We start from the raw sequence: 12327 nt of genomic DNA on the forward strand, positions 1-12327 counted from the left end.
TCTGCTATCTTTGAAGTTGTTGGACGTAAAGCACAGAAAACTTGGGGGAGTAGAGGAATGTTTTTATTAGGCGTACCAAAGGGATACCTAGCTTGCTTGCAAATGTAATATGTGGATTTCTGAAATTCGTACAACGACTTGTACATGTACTAGAGATGCTTGATGCAGGCAAACTAATTTTGTTCGCAGAGGAAAAAATCTGCCAAAACCACAGTTTATTTAATTCTAGTTAAATAATGAAAAGTTCAAATTTTGAGTTCGGACTTGGGAACATGTTTTTTAAAAATCGTAAACAAATTTGGAACAAAACCTTTTCTTAAATGCTGAAACTGGCGAAAAACAAAACCCTAATTGCTTCGTGTCATTACAACGGAGGTCCAATGACGATTTCTTATTCTTATTGTTTATATTTGGCCATGTTTAGCATTGCGGTATAAGCAAGCATGTTTGAGATGATTGTGGTTTCCAGTATAAAAACCGTTAAATATCACAGACATTGTCATTTGTAAATCTTACTGCTTCAACATCTTGCATCAATATCCAATCTCCTGTTGTCGTTTCTTCTTTCTTTCTAGTAACGTTGGTTAGTTGGCAATTTTCAACATTTTTTGTTGTTCTGTAGTTGAAGCCAACACATTTATCTTCGTTTTTGCAGTGAGTGTGACATCCTAACATGACAACTGAAGATGTAACATTGTGTCTTGATATTATTTCATCCGCAGGCAATGATGGACCTCCTAAAATTTTAACAAATCAATTGCAAGTTAACGTCCAAATTTCAACTAAATTTATATGTTTTGTTAGCGACTGTTTTCATCATTAAAGGGTAATATTTAAAAGGTTTTCACGACAACAGTTTTCCTGAACAAACGCGCAAAGATTATACTCACCTCTTATGATTGTGTCGTAATTCGTCGAGGAACATTGGTTTGCTGAAATGTTTCCAATAGCAAGCAACAGAAAGCTTAAGCTGACCGCTAGAGTCATCGTTTAAATCGTCTCTTGTCTGACTCGGAAATTCTGGAAGATATTTTTCGCAGTTATTACCAGAAAAAAAGACGAATAGATTGCTATAAGTTGCTATGGCCACGTAAGCCACTTACACTCATATAAGTAGGGAGGCGGAAGTTTTTAGTTGAAAAAGTGTTGGTCTGGGAAGAGTTATCCTTCACGGTTTCGAGTTGATAGTAGCAAAATACTTAATGAAATAAAACCAAATTATTATTACTTAAGTTATTTACTGTTTTCAACTTTGACTTCTAATGTAGCAATATACGTGCTGCGTGCGTTTTTGGGTTGGCGCTAAAATACGTCCAAGGGATCTAAACTTTAAAACATGTCATTTTCAAAATTAACTCGAAACAGCCTTTTTCGATGTAGTAAAAATTAAGATTCCTGATTCAATCTTTTGTTGAAACTAAATGTTATATCCCCGATAATGTAGCAAAAAGATTGCGTTTTATTATTCTATTTTATTATTATATTTTAAATGCTTTTATTTTTTTAACAAATTATGTAGTCCACAATATTTACGTTGTTATGGCAATTAGTTGTCTCATATGGTCACACATTTTGACAGTGTAAGCTCCCATTCAAATATGCATTGCGAACAAATCCACAAAAAGTGGGTTTTGGACGTTATCTTTAATCTTTTCTATCTCCTCGCACAAAATAAATAAAATATTAATTGTTTGGTTCTTTGCCCCGCTTGTGTTCACATTTCGAGTGTGCTATTTCATCATTACAACTGCGTTAAATTTAAATTATATAAGTCAGCCATTACATGAGATGCAAATGAATTTAGCCTTTCACAGTTTTGTCAAAGTTGGGTTATCTTCAACACTTTATTTTGATGCTTCCTTACAATATGCGGCAATAAAAAATAATCGCATTCGATTTGGTTCAACGTTACTTACATTAGATTAAACATTTGCAATGTTACAACTTTATAGAAGAAGCGCAGAATGTGTTACATTAGGCGCAGAATGTGTTACACCGAAATAAACCTAGAATATGAGGCTTGTAATGAGGCTATATAATTTTAGCCGAATCGAATGCTATTTCGTGCGCTTCATGATTTCGTCTTAGCGTCGAGCAGGCTATATCACTAGTAATTCAGTGCAAACAATTATTTCATGAACGTCAAATTCACGTCATAAACTCAAAAAGCTTTCTTTCAAAAATCTAACGTTTTTTTTAATGCCCGTAATGCAATGATTACAATCTGCTTTAATACTTCTGTAGCTTCCATAAACCCAAAGTTCACCACGCGCACAAACAACGTCGCAAGCTATTTAATTATATTGAGCATTTCGAGCCATATAAGCCTTGGGAAGATGCTAATTAAATTGCGTAACTGTCGGAAGTCTCCAAATGTTTGCAAACAGACAAACCCGATATTAAAATGAATTGAGGAATTTTGCGTGTTAAAACTATCAGGCCTGATACTGATCTTAAGTTTACTTGTAAACCATATAAGTTTTATAAAAAAAGACTTGATCTGGCATGAATAAAACTCATGCATTTTTCAAATTTCAATTTGACTTTCAATTCACAAAATTTACTTCATTCGTATTGATGTATGAACATTTCAGCGCAATTCACTCTCCATGTATTTTTACCCCGCCAGCGTAGCAGCGGAGTTTTAAAATGCCCGCGTCTTCAATGTCACAAACGTGCTCCTTGATAAATAGATATATGTAGGTGCATTTGTGGATAATCTGGATAAATTTTCATTGTGCATAAGTTTTACGCAACAAATATGGCGGAACTGTAAAAATATTGGTGAACTCATGTCCTATGCTTTTCTATGCTTTCGGATTTCAATTAACCACTTAGAAAATTAAGAGGAGACATTTTTCTATGTGGCGTAATATATGCTCAAAACCTCAGTTATATCTTCATGCAACACTAAAATTTTCAGCATTAAAAATATTTTGCAAACCTGAAAAGCATCCACAAAGTATCTTACTGTATAATCTGAAAAAATTGTGAAAATGAGAAGATTTCTCGGGATACGCCGAGAAGAAAATGACACTTGAATTGAAGCTTCTTTTGTATTTATTTCAGTTATAATAGTGCATGGAAAATTTCAGCAAATTAAGAGGAGGAGATTTTTTATTGTGTCGCGAATTTTGGCGGGAAAACGCTCAAAACCTAAAATCTTTTCGGCGTACCGCTCAAAATTAATTTATTTTACCTTTATTCTTTAGATTATGTTGTGAACTAAGTTTTGGACTGTATATTTGGTGAATGCAAAAGACTAAACAAAGGAGTTATTACATAATGTAATGCGGCTATCAACAATGTCAACGCTGTTTGAAATCTGTAGTTTGAAGTGCCTTGCGCGCGCTGTTTGTAGAATTGAGTCCTTGGACTGGAACTTTGTATCTCGACTCCTCTTTTATGTAAATATCCTAATGATGTTATTATACAGTTGAGGTTTAAATTTTCATCCACTTAAAATAAATACACTACATAGCACGACTGGCGGACGGAGGTTCTCATTAGGTCTATATAAGTATAAGCGTTGTTCTTGCGCTTACGGCCGCGACCTAGATTTGTAAAGGCTGTTTTCCACTTACGCGTTTTTCATACGCACGTACACGCACGTAAAAGTCTAAATCTTTATACATGTTACCTTTGAAAAAACTAAGTGAATAAATCGGAGGAACTTAGTTTTCTGCATATTTTAGTATGCATTAGTTGACCTAGATGTTAAATAATAAGAAATTAAGAGCATTTAAAATTTTCCGTACGTGTACGTGCGTATAAAAAACACGTAAATGGAAAGCAGCCTTTAGGCATCATTTTAATTTAACCGCAGTGCAGGCGATAGGCATTTAAAGCTTAAACCAAATCTTAAAATATTCGTAAGGTAATGCCCTTAGGCTTGATCGCGACTGGAGGCTACAGGTGTGAATATTTAAAACACTTTAAGCTTTAATAAACACTTGAACGAATCCCTGCCAAATGAAACGAACATCAAAACCAACATGTAGTATTTACATCAAATTAGTTTTGACGGCATGAAAGCACGTTTCTACGCTGGTTCGCATACAAACGAACTCTGCGTATTAATCATTTAATGTTTGCATGCATGTTATCTTCTGTAAACAACTTGATCCGCGCTAATTAATTTAATCGTTTGGGCTCAAAGAGCATAAGCAAAAGTGTACAATGCAACCTGTTGTGTTTAGTTTAACATAAAATGTGTATCCAGTAGCTGAAACTCAACCAAACTGAGTCGGTGACCGATTACATTGCTTATGATATTATTATCGAAGGCAGGTCATTTATGTCAATCTTCGTTTACAGCCAGGCCTGGTTTACAGCCGTGTTAATAAAACGGATGCAGTCCATGTTTACGTCTTTAATCATTCCTACCAATATTAATTTTTTTTCTGTGGAGAAATTTACAAAACCTGTAACGTTGTTGTAAATAAATATGCGCTGCATGTTTTGATGCGCAGTTGCAGCTAATGCATTCATTGTTTGTTATCCGTTCGTTTTGACGTTGTTTTCCCGTCGAAGGTCACAAATTTTCATTCAGTTCACTTCTTTCAAAACTATTCTGCATCAGCGCCAAAAATATTTAAACTTTTACGTGCTCTGACATGTTTTTTGCCCACGCTAAAGATGTTAACATAAACATTAACAAACGTACGCCATAACACATATATTGATGAAAATAATACTCGTTTTATTTCCCAATTGTCACGAAAGTTAAATTTAGTAGCTAACAAAATAGCCTTCGTTTGCATGTTTGACTGATTTACATTTTATGTATTCACCAAATTACAATTTAGCTCAATACTTACTTTTAAAGATGTGAAGTAGAGGTTTAGGGGTTTTGTTCATCAAAGGAACTGTAGTTGAAAAGTATTTAGCTATGCGTGTAAAAAATATTTTTGACAGTCTTAATGTTTGTATTAATTATCTTGAATTTCAAGATGTCTTTATATTCTTCGGAAGTTGTTTGTTTTTATGTAATGCAATATTCGTTGATATTGACAGAGAAACATGCATGCAAACCTCTCCTGAATTCCACGAGCGTCGGCAAAGTGAATCAGCGCAATTTCCTTGGTTAATTTTCGTTAGAAGAAACAGTTTTTTTTATCAAACAGAACGATAGTAATTTTATTAATTTATATGTTTAAAACAACACATATTTATGAGGGAGGCAACTGTAACTTTCAACCGCTACAAAGTCACCAACAAATTTTCCCGTCTACTTTAATGCTTTCAATACTTCATCTGAAATAAGATCGGTTTCGTCTGGGTCGTAATTGCAAAGCAATCCCTGGCAACAATCTCAATTTAACGGCAGACTAATTTCATTTCAGCTGTGTAAGAATTGCATTTTTTAAAATTGGCTATACATATAATCCTTTTCTAAGTTTAACTACGTTCTTTGTTAATTGAGGGAGATCTAATTAAGTTCTGGAGGGCATGCATGCATCTATAACTTACAAGCTCCAAAATTAACACAAAATTTTGGCTGCCTTTTACGAGACAATCTCAGTAGAAGTAAATTTCAATGTTGAAATGACTTACCACAACTTTGAATAAGATATATTGGAAATTATTTCAGGACTTTATTTGAACAGTTGGTTTGCGTAGAAACTACATGGACGAAAAGTAGTAAAATACTAATATGCATGTTATTAGCACTCAACAGCAAATAAATTATTTAAATTATTTAAGTGCAAGCTGCATATTAAATATTAACGTCTCGTAACGATGGAAGCCGTTCTAATGATTATTGCAAACGGGTTTTCTTCGCAAAACAATACGCATACACACGCGTTTTTGTGGGAGAAGGGGTTTGAGGGAGGCACTCCTATATAGGACGTAACTCTTTGTAGTCAATCTTTCATCCCAAAGACTCGTTCTTAAATGGCCTTTAAATCTTCTTCCTGGGGTTTAAATTCTCCCCATCCGGACTCTGCAACTGCGCCCAAGCGCATGATGTCATGTATGCACACACGCTACATACCATGAAAGAGGTAGCTAGCTTCTAAGACATCAACACTGGAAAAAGTTATCTTCCCAACGCCAGTTTCAAAAGGCTGTCATGGTTTATAAATCACTTAATGGACTTGCTCCACAATACATGGGTTCCATGTTTGTAAACCGTGACAGTGTCAATCCTTATTCGTTGAGAAACACAAATAGCAAGCTGGCTGTTTCTAAGCCTCGCACAAACTATCTCAAGAATAGTTTTAGTTATGGTGGTGCGATGCTATGGAACAGCCTATTGGGCTACGGCTAGCAAATAACCTATCAAATTTTAAAGCGGGCTGTTCCAAATTATTTTAATCTATATGCACAATTGTATTATATTATATTTCTTGTATATATTCCCTACACGGCTCTCAATAGGCAGGTATAGTGACCGCCATACATACGTCATCTGGCAAATGCCCCTGTTATGTGTGAGCGGTGTCTTTGAGCAGAGCGATTTGCCAAGTGAGGAGATTAATTGAGCTTGTGCATGGTGCTTATGCGTGACCCTCAATAGAAAAGAAGTCTAATTGGTTGGATTGAGAAGGTCAAATGATGTTCGCGTGCGGGCCATATTGGATCTACTAATGCATTGGAGCGCCGGTTTGACGCAAGTCTGACATGCCGCTCGCCAACATATGTTTTTTTGCCAAAACCGAAGACACGCCTCGATATGAACCTCATTAACTTTATTTTATTATTGATAACTAAAATAGCTTTATTTGCCAGTTTATGGACAGTCGTAATTGTAACAGCTTAAAATCTCTCGAAGTATAATGTTTTTCATTTTCCAATTTATTTCAGAGCTATAGTTCTTATAACTAAGTTCCAAAGAACAATAAAAGATATAATAAATTAAATACTACTGAATGGATTGCCATTTGCACATCATTTCTAAGCGCTGAGTGGCTAAGCAAGATCACATGGGTGTTATCAAACAATTATTTATTTTCGTGAAGAATGCTTTATGAAAAGGTGTTGCTGTTCACAGCTTTATAATTTATATGCTCCTTATACCGCTAGCCATTTTAAGGCCCGCTCTTATTTGAACGTCGGTAACTAATTTACTCCATCACATCTATCAAAAAAAGAAAATCCCACATGAGATAGCAGCAAAAAAACGGGCCTCTATAGCTTGTTATACCGACACTGTATATAATACACCGAAAAAACCCCTTATAATGATGTTCATCAAACGGTTTATATCTGCTTCTTCTTATAATGCGTCACCTGTCTCGAAGATTTGCAATCGTGTTAAGCCGGTGCGCACTCACAAATAACATTCAGTTTAAATATAACACTTCACCTCTGCTAGAGTAAAAATTGAATTGCCAGCAAGGAGAGCCCGTGTTTTGCTTTTATCCAAGATACATCCACACGGAGCTTGATAGGAATAACCTGGATTTGCGACATCTTTTCGTGTAGACTTATTTAAGATCTACGACGTCAATAATCTACGACGGCAAGCGGAAGTAGTTTTGCAACGTTGGCAGTAAATGCGCATGCGTTGGCTTAGATCTGGCGTCGTCGAAAAAGGTCGAGAACGTGAAAACAAGTAGTTTGGCGTCCCAGCTACAACGTGAACGCTTTTAAAAATTTTTGGTCATTTTAGTTGCTGTAAGTATCATTTATCAGTATTTAAAACTTGTTTTTAGTCACTTCTATACAAGTAAATAGATAATTTTCATAGTTTTTTTTTCTAAAGACAAAAAATGCTAAATGACAGCTCTTTCATTTTTTGCAGTCGCAGACACGACTGATCTCATGGAGGTCAGATGAAAATGATGTTTGCTGGGCCAGGAGATACTTTTAGTCGACCCATTTAAAGCTAAACCCCGAACAAATCTCCGTGGTCAGTTATGGACAAAGATAGCAGATTCTTTGAACGCTTTGAAGGTTCCAAAATTTTCTGTATCTCAGAGATCTGTTCGTGATCGTTTCAAACTTTTGGCTGAAAAATTTAAAAAGAAAATTTCAGCTGAAGAGCACGGGTCTGGAATTTCTCCAGAAATGTCAGAGTTAGATGTCTTACTGCAAGAAATCCTTGAACTTGAGGAAAAGTATAGTGAAGAGTATATTCAATACACAGCAGGAAGAACAAAAAAAGACCAAGAAGACAAAGAAAATGCAGAAGATATGAGGTTGAAGGCCATGGAGACTTTAAAAAAATACAGAAGAGAAACGCATTAGCTGATAGGAATGAGAAAAGAGAAAAGAGAAGAAGCAATGGGTCAGAGGCTTTGAGTTTTTTACGGGAAAGGAAGGATAATGAGAATGAGTATCGAGAGAAGGAATTAGACATGAGGAAGAAAGATGTTGAACTGGAAAAGAAAAAAATAGAGCGAGAAGAAAAGCAGCATCAAGATATAATGCAAATGATGCAAATGCAACGACAGCAAATGCAACAAATGCAAGTGAACTTTTTCCAGTCACAAGCCCAACAGCAGCAGCTTTTGATGGGAATCATTGAGAAACTGTCAAAATAAACAATTGAAATATGGGTAAGAATCTTTTTAATGTTTAAATGTTACGGTGTTCTACCCAACTGTTTGTTAAATTATAACTGTTACATAAGGTAAACAAATGAGGGCCTTTCACAAAGGATTTCTGATGGATTCCCCCCCTGTCTAGCATTTTCTGAATTGGTGACCCCATTCCCCTCAAACATCTGTAATCTTTGCAAAAAGGTATGCATGCACCTTATATATCTCAGTGGAAAAAGCTATTATTTCGCAGCATTGCTAAATTCCTCATTCAAGAAAAAATCAGTTAATATAATAGAGTTAAAAATTTTAAATGGAGGCAAAATGATTGCTACACCCCCTATGCCTGCATTTGTTCTGATCCATGACTTGAACATTATTTGTGAAATGGCCCCAAATAACAAGAAATAACGAGTAATGATAATAAAATGAATGTCAGCCTGTTAGGCTATCATATTTATTTGTAAGAGCTATGCTTTAAAAATGTTATTAAACTTTTCTTGATGTTTCATAATGTATTTCATGAATTATTCTTCAGCAAGATACTCTTGGATTTTAAGTGGTGGAAGGTCGACGAATTCAGATGTTATATTGCCATACATACATGTAATGCAACTTCTCAATATACCCGATACAATGTACATTTTTCCAACAGCACTTAAAGCAATTTTTAAGTTCTTTTTAAAGTCAACAAATTTAAAACTATTGACAATGTCACCAAAAAGCCATTCTACAGAGACACGAACACTACTCATACTTTTGTTAAATGCCTCCATGTCAGGATTAGGTTGTACTAGTCTGAATGGAGCTTGTAGATGAATCCTGAGTGGGTACGCAGGATCCCCATAAATGCACATTGGTTGCCCATTTGTGCCATAGGCATGCTCTTCCAGCATTTCCATTAGCCCCGAGTATCGAAGCATGCCAGCATCATGTCTCTTTCCCTCTACAAATAAAAAGAAACAGATTTAACACTTAGATAAATTATTTTTCTAATCATGTGTCTAATTCCCACTTATTGCCTGTCCCCCCATGCTTCTCTTGGTGTCTTTACAACATTGACAGACGGGTCATACTGAACCGACAAGAATGTATGGTTTAGTATGACTGGTCAGACTGGATAAATGCATAGTAACCTGTAAAGGGATTTGAAAAATCAAATTCAGTCTTCACACACAGTCAACACTCGTCTTCCCCCAATTCGTCAAGCTTGAATCGCCCATATGATTCGTATGGTAAATATAAGTTTTTCGGCGTGTACAACTGGCTTAGAATTGCAAACTTAACGTCGTCTATATCTCTGAGTGCATAACAAACTGTTATGAGTTCAAGCAACTCTATAATGTTCAAAATATGACCTCCCTAGAACCTGCCTGTGCAATTTGTTCCATTCCCTTCATACCCAGATAGACACTCGCACGCGTAAGAACCATCAGTACATGTGGATGAGACCCGTTATGCGCTTACTCAATGTCGACGTTTTCTAAGTACTTCTTAAAATACGAAATAGTTACGAGCCAGTTGATATAGAGAATTATGGAGAATTACAGATGGATACATGTGACCAAAATACTGCGCAGTGATTGGAAGTTAGACTTATTAATTATTCATTTTTTAATTAATTTTATTTAAAATTAAGTAATTGTAAAGGGGCCAAATATGTGGGACGAATAAATTCAACAATGATCATGAGTTAACTAGTGAAATACTTTCTTAAAAACCAAAAAATGATCTGCATAAATGATTAAGCGGAAAATTATTCTTAATATTCCTAAACTACTAAATATGCATGCTGAAGGAAAAGTTCAACGACATCACCATCGAAAATTAGGAAAATTAGGAGGCGAACTCTCCTCAGGTGTCGCCATGATTTGGTCGTGTGAAGAACAGATTGAACTCGATATATATATATATTATATATCGAACTCGATACATTCAATATACAACAATTCCAGTTATATAATTTTTTTTTCGAGTTCGATATATATATATATATATATAATATATATATATAATATATATATATATATATATATATATATATTATATATATATATATTATAATAAATATAAATATATATTAATATATATATATATATATATATATATATATATATTATATATATATATAATTATATATATATATATAATATATATATATATATATATATATATATATATATATGTTGCATGCTAAACAAAATAGCGATCAAAACACGTCTATTACACACTTATGTATGCTCCCGAGGGAAATAGTGAGTTTTGTTTTCTCAAGAGTCTTAAAGTTTCCCGAGACGAAGTCGAGGTAGTCAGTGGCGTAGCCAGCCCGACAATTTAGTCATGCTATGCTAATATTTTGGTGTTCATTGACTCTTAAAACAATGAATTTCTAAACAAATGAAAAATGATAATAACATAAAATTTGCATACTACGCCACTGAAGGTAGTGTACATTAAGTGTTTGTTATATAGGAGCAAAAACATACATTTACACAACAATTTCATTTATAAAAAAACCCACTTTACTTTGTTATGACAAGAAGCGCGCAACAATTTTTCACTTGTTTCCCTGGTGGGAAAATATTGCATTTATTGAAAGTCATGTGACTACGAATGAACCAATCACATTTAAAATACAGCACCTATATAACAATATTACTTATTATAATTTTATTATAACCACGTTACTATTTATCAAGGTTATGATTAGGCTAACACTGAGTTGTTTCATCGTATAATTTGTTACAAATTATTTAACACCTAACACCGTCTAAATTTAAATTCAAACTGTGATCGCAATCTTGTACCCAGGGTGTGATCATAGAACTTTAACAGCGTAAAGGAGCATTACAGTTACGGCGAATAGGATGCAACAGCTTCCTATTTTGAACAAACTGAAACAAGAAGCGTCTGCACGAAGGGCGTTTTGAATCGTGTTAATTAACTTATAATCTGGGCAGCGGCGAGGGCATATTGTGACAAATTTAAGAACGGCGTTGCCCGCTTATCTACGTCACCACTGACATACCAAATGAGCTGAGGTAATTTAGAAAATTTTCTAACCTACAAACCACTAAAAAGTATTGTTGGGATTACATTTTGGAATAAGAAAAAGTTTTAAGAATAAACAAGCTGTTCTGGCGTTAACTCCGGCGCACGTGCCAGTCTTTAATATAGAGCTTCTGAACATAAGCAATATACAGTTCATATTCGCATTTAGATACCTTGCGAACCTATAATTATAAATGTTCGATCGCGAAATTCAGAAGCACATCGTACTTTAAAAAGTATAAAAGTTCAATTGTTCAAAAATTTAAATAAACCGCATGATACATTCGCTTTTTCTTACACTTTGCCTTTGGAATTCGCGCTTATAATTATTGTTATATTGGAAAAAAATTTGCAACCAAATAAAAAAATTTCCCAGGCACATTTAGACACAAGAAAAAAATGGCAAAAATCCCTAAATATTCTATGATTTTGGTTCTTTTCTACATGAAGAAACAAAAACATTTTTGATGTGATATTTTTTTTTATAGATTCAAAAGACATAGTTTAACGTTATGACATACCCTTGATGACCATCAAGACTGGATGTAGGATTACAAAACGACTAGCAGAGAGATTTTTTGACTGTCAATATTGGTTAAGAAGCAGTTTTCTGCATTTTAAGACGGTTTTTGAATTGAAAAAGTCGTCAAAATTGACCAAAATGGTAATGGGTAAGCCTTACCATTTTGGTCAAAATTGGCGACTTTTTCGATGTTCCAAAAACCAACCAAATATACTCTAAAATGAAAGATATTAGTCTTAGGAAGCCATTTTTAGCATTCTAAGA

Source organism: Dendronephthya gigantea, unplaced genomic scaffold, assembly GCF_004324835.1.
Source record: "Dendronephthya gigantea isolate DGI-Jeju-01 unplaced genomic scaffold, DenGig_1.0 000037F, whole genome shotgun sequence".
NCBI lineage: Eukaryota > Metazoa > Cnidaria > Anthozoa > Malacalcyonacea > Nephtheidae > Dendronephthya > Dendronephthya gigantea.